Here is a 7,256-nt window from a genome sequence, read left to right on the forward strand (position 1 = left end):
GCATATGTAGCAGAAGATGGCCTAATCGGCCATCACTGGGAATAGAGGCCCCTTGGTCTTGCAAACTTTATATGACCCAGCACAAGGGAAGGCCTGGGACAAGTAATGGGAGTGGGTGGGTAGGGGAGCAGGGGCGGGGGGTGGGGTATAGGGAACTTCTGAGATAGCATTTGAAATGTAAATAAAGAAAATAATAATAATAATAAAAGAAGTAAATGTCTATGTCTGCTCAGACTACTACACCCAGCAAAACTTTCTATCACACTAGATGGATAAAATAAGACATTTCATGGTAAATCCAAATATATGCAGTACCTAGCTACAAATCCAAATCGACAAAAGGTGTTTGAAGGAAAATTTCAATGTAAAGTGTTTATCTAAAGCCAAGAATCCTTAAGAAATAAGTAAGCCTTCACCAGTATACCAAAAGTGAGGAAACACACACAACAACAACAACAATAACAACACTGCCCTCAGCACAATAACAACAGAGTCAACAACAATGATAACAGGAATCAATGAAAACAGTTCATTGATATCTCACCTCATCTGTGGTGTCAATTGCCCAATAAAAAGACACAGACTAACAAAATGGAAATGAAAACAAGATCCATTGTTTTTAACATCAAGGAAACAAACAATTTCAGGCTAAAAGTTCAAAGCAAATAAATCTGAAAAGTAAACTATGGTAACAATGTTAATATCTGACAAAACAGACTTCAAACCAAAATGAGTAAGAAGATATAGGAAAGGATATTACATACTCATCAAAGGAAAAATCCACCAAAAAGACATTATAGTTTTTAGCATCTACAAACCAAACACAAGGGCACCCTGATTCATAAAGATTGATCCTCAAATGATAGTGGCAGGCTTTATTGCTTTATTACATCACTCTTATCAATAAAGAGTTCCTCTAAAAAGAAAAGTTAAACAGAGAAATGCTGGAGGTAACTAACATTATAAACCATAAGGATCTAACAGATCTTTACATAACATTTCACTCAAACATAAAAGAATATACGCTCTTCTCAGTGCCTCAAGGAACTTTCACCAAAATGAACCATGTACTTAAACATAAACCAAGTCTTAAAAGATACAAGAAGTTTTATATAACACTCTGGGTCCTATGTGACCCACTGTGGAATAAAGTTTGATATCAACAACAGTAGAATCAACAAAAATATTAAGATCTCATGGAAACTAAATAGCTCCCTTCTGAATGAAAAAATGGGTCAAGACAGGAAATCAGAAAGAAGTTAAAAACTTTGTAGAATTGAAAGAAAATAAATAAACAACATACTCAATCTTATGGGACACAATAGAGGAAGTTCAAAGATGCAAGTTCATTGCTTTAATTGCCTAATTAAATTAGATAAATGTCAAGCTAGTAACATAGTAAGACATCTAAAAACTCTAGAAGAAAAAGAATTCTCACTCAAAATGAGTAAATGTCAAAAACCCATCACTGAAATCAATAAGAACAAGAAAAACAATACAAAGAATCAATGGAACAAAGAATTAGTTTTTTGAAAAAATTAATAAGATTGACAAAACTTTACCCAAATTAATTAAAAGATTGAGGCAAGTGATTCAACTTAACATAATTAGAGATGAAGGGGAAACATAGCAACAGACTTTAAGGAATTCTGGAGAACCATAAAAATACACTCTAAAAACCTGTAATCCACCAAATTGGAAAATATATTCAATAATTTTATCAATAAATTTAATTTACCAATGTTGAGTCAAGATCAAATAAGCAATTTAACCAAATATATAAACTCAGCAATTAAGTGTAGTCATTAAAACTCTCCCTATTAAAAAAAGTAGAATTCAACTGGACAACCAAAGGTGAGTTAATTAATTATTCTACAAAATAGAAACTGAAGGAACTGTACCCAATTTATTTCACAAAGCCACAGTTACCTTGATACTAAACCCACATGAAAAACCTATAAAGAAAGGGAATTATAGACCAGTTTCCTGTATGAATATAGGTCTCTTGTGAGGCCATGCCAGTGCCTGGCAAATACAGAAGTGGATGCTCACAGTCATCTATTGGATGGAACACAGGGCCCCCAATGGAGGAGCTAGGGCCAGTACCCAAGGAGTTGAAAGGGTCTGCAACCCTATAGGTGGAACCACAATATGAACTAATCAGTAACCCCAGAGCTCATTTCTCTAGCTACATATGTAGCAAAACATGGCCTAGTCAGCCATCATTGGGAAGAGAGGCCCCTTGGTCTTGCAAACTTTATATGCCCTAGTACAGGGGAACACCAGAGCCAAGAAGTGGGAGTGAGTGGGTAGGGGAGCAGGGTGGGGGGAGGGTACAGGGGACTTTTGGCATAGCATTTGAAATGTAAATGAAGAAAATATCTAATAAAAATTTAAAAAAATAATTATAAAAAATATTCTCACTAAAATACTAGCAAACTGTATCGAAGAACAAACAAAGGATTATTTCCCCCAAATCAAGTATGCTTCAATTCTGAGATGCAGGAGTAGTTCAACATACATAAATCAAAAATTATAATCTACCATATGAAACCACTGAGAGATTAAAAACCACTTGAATGTCTCATCAGATGCAGGAAAGGCTTGTCATAAAATCCAACACCCTTCATGGTAACAACCCTGGGAATATTAGAGATACAAAGGAATTAATGAACATTAATGAAATAAAAAATGACCGTCTTACAAAAAGCAATCTACAGATATAATGAAACTTTCATCAAAATTTCAGCACAATTCTTTTGATGATATTGAAAGGATAATCATCAGCTTCAATATGCAATTAAAAAAGAAAGAAAAAAAAACCCCTAAACAAAGAATATACAAACAAATAACAACCAAAAACAAAACAAAATAAACAAAACCTAGGACAGCTAACACAACCTTGAATAATAAAAGATGTGTTTGGACATTCCATGCCTAAAATTATACTATAGACCTGTAGTAATGAAAACAGCATAAATTTGGGGAGAGAGAGAGAGAGAGAGAGAGAGAGAGAGAGAGAGAGAGAGAGAGAGAGAGAGAGAGAGATATCAATAGATATAAATTGAAGAGCCAGTTATAAATTTACACAGCAGTGGACATTAGAATTTTGTAAAGTCTACAGAAATATACACTGGAAAAAGACAGTATTTTCAGCTGGTCTAACTGGATGTCTGCATGTACAAGATTGCAAATAGGTCCTTACTGATCACCCTGTACAAAACTCTACTCACTATGAATCAAAGACCTTAATGTAAAACCAGATGGGCTGATTCTGATAGAAGAGGAACTTGGAAGTGATCTTGAACTCAGTGGCACAGAAAAAGACAGTAAGATCAACATTAACAAATGTGACCTCATGAAACAGAAGCTTCCACGTGACATAATCATTGAGCAAGGTAGCAGCCTATATAGTGAGAAATATTTTTACCATCTACACGTCTGTTAGAAGGCTAAAATGCAAAATGTATGAATTACTCAAAAATAAGTAAACAAACAACTAACCCAATTATAACATGGGGTATATGTTTAAACCGAATTCTCAAAAGAACAAACTTACATGGCTGAGAAGCACTTAAAGACGTGTTCAACACACTTAGTCATTGGGAAATGCAAATAAAAACTACTTTGAACTTTCATTTTTGCATGCATCAGAATGGCTAAGGTTGAAGCTCATGTAGGTGAGGATGTGAAAATGTCGAACTGATCAACCTCAAAAGACAGCTATTCGACTCTGGGGATATGCCTCAAAGAGGCTTCGTCTTACAACAAAGATCCTTTTTTAACCATGTTCATTACTGTTCAATTAACAAAAGTCAGACATTTGAAATACCCTATATGTTTTTCAATAGAAGAATGAATTTAAAAGTGTGGTAGTTTTACACAATGGAACATTATTCAGCCATGAAGAAACAATGGGATCATTAAATTACCAAGTAAATTAAAAAAAAAAAAAAATCCCGTGTAAAGTACTTTAAACCCCAAAATACAAATATAGTATGTATTTGCTTATATTCGGATATCTTAGAGTTTTATTGCTTTGAGGAGACACCATGGCCAAGGCAACACTTATAAAGAAAAATACTGAACTGGGGATGGCTTGCAGTTGCAGAGGTTTAGTCCATTAGTCATCAGGCAAGAAGAAGGGCGGTGTGAAAGTAGACATGGTGCTGCAGATTTAGCTGAGCGTTTTACATACTGATCTTCAGGCAGCAAGGAAAAAAACTGTCTTTCACTGGGCAAAGCTTGATCATAGGACACTTCAAACCCTGACCCCAAAATGATGTACTTCCTCCAGCCTGGCCACACCTATTCCAACAAAGTCGTATCTCCTAATAGTGCTAGTCCCCAGGGGCCAAAGTCTCAAACATATGAGTCTGTGGGGCCAAACCTATTCAAATCACAGGAACAAATACAGAGACCCACAGCCAGACATTACTCGTAGAGTGAGAGAGAGACCTTGGAACATTCAGCCCAAAGTATATCTCTATCAAATCTCTCCTTATAGGGATCAGGGAACCCTCCTGAAGAGGAGGCAGGAGTGTCAGAGCTGGACAGCATGTAGGTTACCAAGAAAACAAGACTCTCTAAATCAACAAGAGCAGCATACATATAAACCCACAGAGACTTGTGCAGCATGCAAAAGGCCAATGCTGGTCTTTACAAGATGAGGTCCTAGAGATGAAAGAAATAGCCACATGACCCCATCCTTAATCTAGAAGCAACCTCTAATTGATAAGTACTTGCAAAAGAAAGCTTAGTTTGCTGTAAGGGAGCCTCTCTGGGGAAACCTGTAGGCCCCATACCAAGCAGTAAATGAGCAACAGAAAACAAAATCAATGACATCTTTGAAGGTTCCTTTTCTTACAAGGTCATGTGAGGGCTTTTTCTTTTTTATTTAAAATATTTTTTCTTCTTTCCTTTTACTTTTTGTAATTCTGTACATGTGTTAAGTTTTATTTTATTATATATTTTTCTCTCTTTTACCCTACAGGTCCTATAATATTTATGTATATATTATAGATTACAGTTTAGTGTGTTTATGAGATTCCTGAGTATACAACTGAGCGGATCTTTGTATTTGCATCTGTTTCTTGTGTCTTCTCTTGCACTCCTTTCCCTATGTTTGTTTCTTTAGAGTTCAAATTCAAGGTGGTAAATTTTACTTTCTTTTATTTTATTTTTATTTTATTTTATTATCAACTAGAGCTGTCACTTTTTTCTTAGGAGAGACAAAAGAAAGATCCAGATGAGAGGGAGGTAGGGAGGAATAGACAAAGGAGGAACTGGAATCAGAATATATTATGTAATATAAAAATGATTTTCAATAAAAGGGAAAAGAAGAAAAAGCAAAACAATACAAAAATGATTATAATCTTTCTTGACAAGGCATATTCTATAGAGAAGCAAAGTTACTCTTTGTTTATAAATAGTTTATAAATTAAACTATTTCCCCTCTTTTTTAAATTTGCATTTTGACCCTGGGATAATCCGATTCCTGCTAAGTTGGCATGCATCAATTGCTAATTCCATAATTAACAGGGGTGAATAGAACGCTAAGCCAAATCTTTCCTATTATAAGAAACAATGTTCACTGAGATCTCTAACTTAACTACTTTTAAGCAAGGGGATAATCACTAAATAATCATGGCTTAAAGAAAATATAAACTGTAGAATGGACAGATATTACTGAATAGACTGTCATTTCCTTCCTAAGATGAGTAATTGTGGGTTTCATGATTTACTTCTCATCTGGTTGAGAATTATTCCTGCTTCTTTTGGTTGGTTTGTTTGTTTTAAAGACCAGCAGTGCAGGGACAGCAGCCGAACACAACTTTCCTGAAAAGTCTTTTGTGTCTGTTCGTTCTGGCCAGAGAATTAATCCCAGACCAGCCTGTTTATATGACAATGTTGATATCTGATTCTGTCATTCAAAAGAAAATAGGAAACTTTTGCCTGACAGCCATAATTCTACTTTTCCTGGCTTGGGTAAGACACAGACTTTATTCTAAATTCTTTTCTTTCAGAGGAAGAATGGTTACCCTGGATGATTTAGAATTCATAAATCACTAGCATCCTTGTTGTTATTTATTTTTTAGACATTTCAAGTCTACATGGAACTGAGCCCAAAGCTTTTGAATCTGCTCATCTAACTGACCTTTAGAATTTCAAACTATGCTGTCGGTTATCACACTTTTTACTTCCCTGTGTGCTTCATCCTATGTTTCTCAAATTCTGATTCTTCATCTGCACCACCTATAATTTGTTTATTTTAAAACTAGCCTACTTTGAACAACACTTAGGAGCACTGTTGTAAAGAATAAGTTATGCAAAGACACTATGATAATTCATCCTGAAGAAACTTTGCTTAACTATTGCATTAATCATCTTTAAATGTATTACATCAGGTTTTAAAAGACTAGATAATTTAATTGTCAAAATATTACTATAACGACCAAAACTATAGCTAAGCTCAGTAATCCTTCAGAACATCTATGTTTACAGAAAATAGTATGGGCTGGTGAGAGTAACTATTTAGCCTTTCATATTTATCTTACAGACATTCAGAGCTCAGTCCCAGGCATCCGTGTTATGCAGTTCACAACCACCTGCTGCTTCAGCCTCAGAGATTCCAATTTCCTTTTCTGACTTCCACAGACATCTGCCCTCATGTTCAGAAACCAAAACACAGACAAAAATATACAAAATGAAAAACAGTACAGTTATTTTAAAAAGATGCTAGAAGACACCAGGTTTTATTCGAACTATTTCTACCCAGTCTTGGCACTTTTCCCTTCATACTACTTCTTTCCACCATCCTCTTACTTAAGGTCTAGCTGCAGGAATTTTTAAATTCTTGAATTTAAATTCCTTTGTTTGTTTGTTTGTTTGTTTCTTAGATAGTTTCTTTATTTACATTTCAAATGTGATCCCCTTTCCTGGTTTCCCCTCTGAAATTCCCCTATCCCCTCCCCCTCCCCCTGATCACAAACCCACCTACTCCTGCTTCCTGGCCCTGGCATTCCCATATACTGGGGCATAGAACCATCACAGGACCTAGGGTCTTTCCTCCCATTGATGACCAACTAGGTCATCCTCTGCTACATATGCAGCTAGAACCATGAGTCCCACTGCATGTTTTCTTTGGTTGGTGGTTTAGTCCCAGGGATGTCTGGGGGTACTGGTCAGTTCATATTGTTGTTCCTCTTACGGGTCTACAAACCCCTTCAGCTCCTTACCTTGAGATTCTACCTCAC

The sequence above is a fragment of the Mus pahari genome, chromosome 7, assembly GCF_900095145.1.
Source record: "Mus pahari chromosome 7, PAHARI_EIJ_v1.1, whole genome shotgun sequence".
In the NCBI taxonomy this organism is placed as follows: Eukaryota; Metazoa; Chordata; class Mammalia; order Rodentia; family Muridae; genus Mus; species Mus pahari.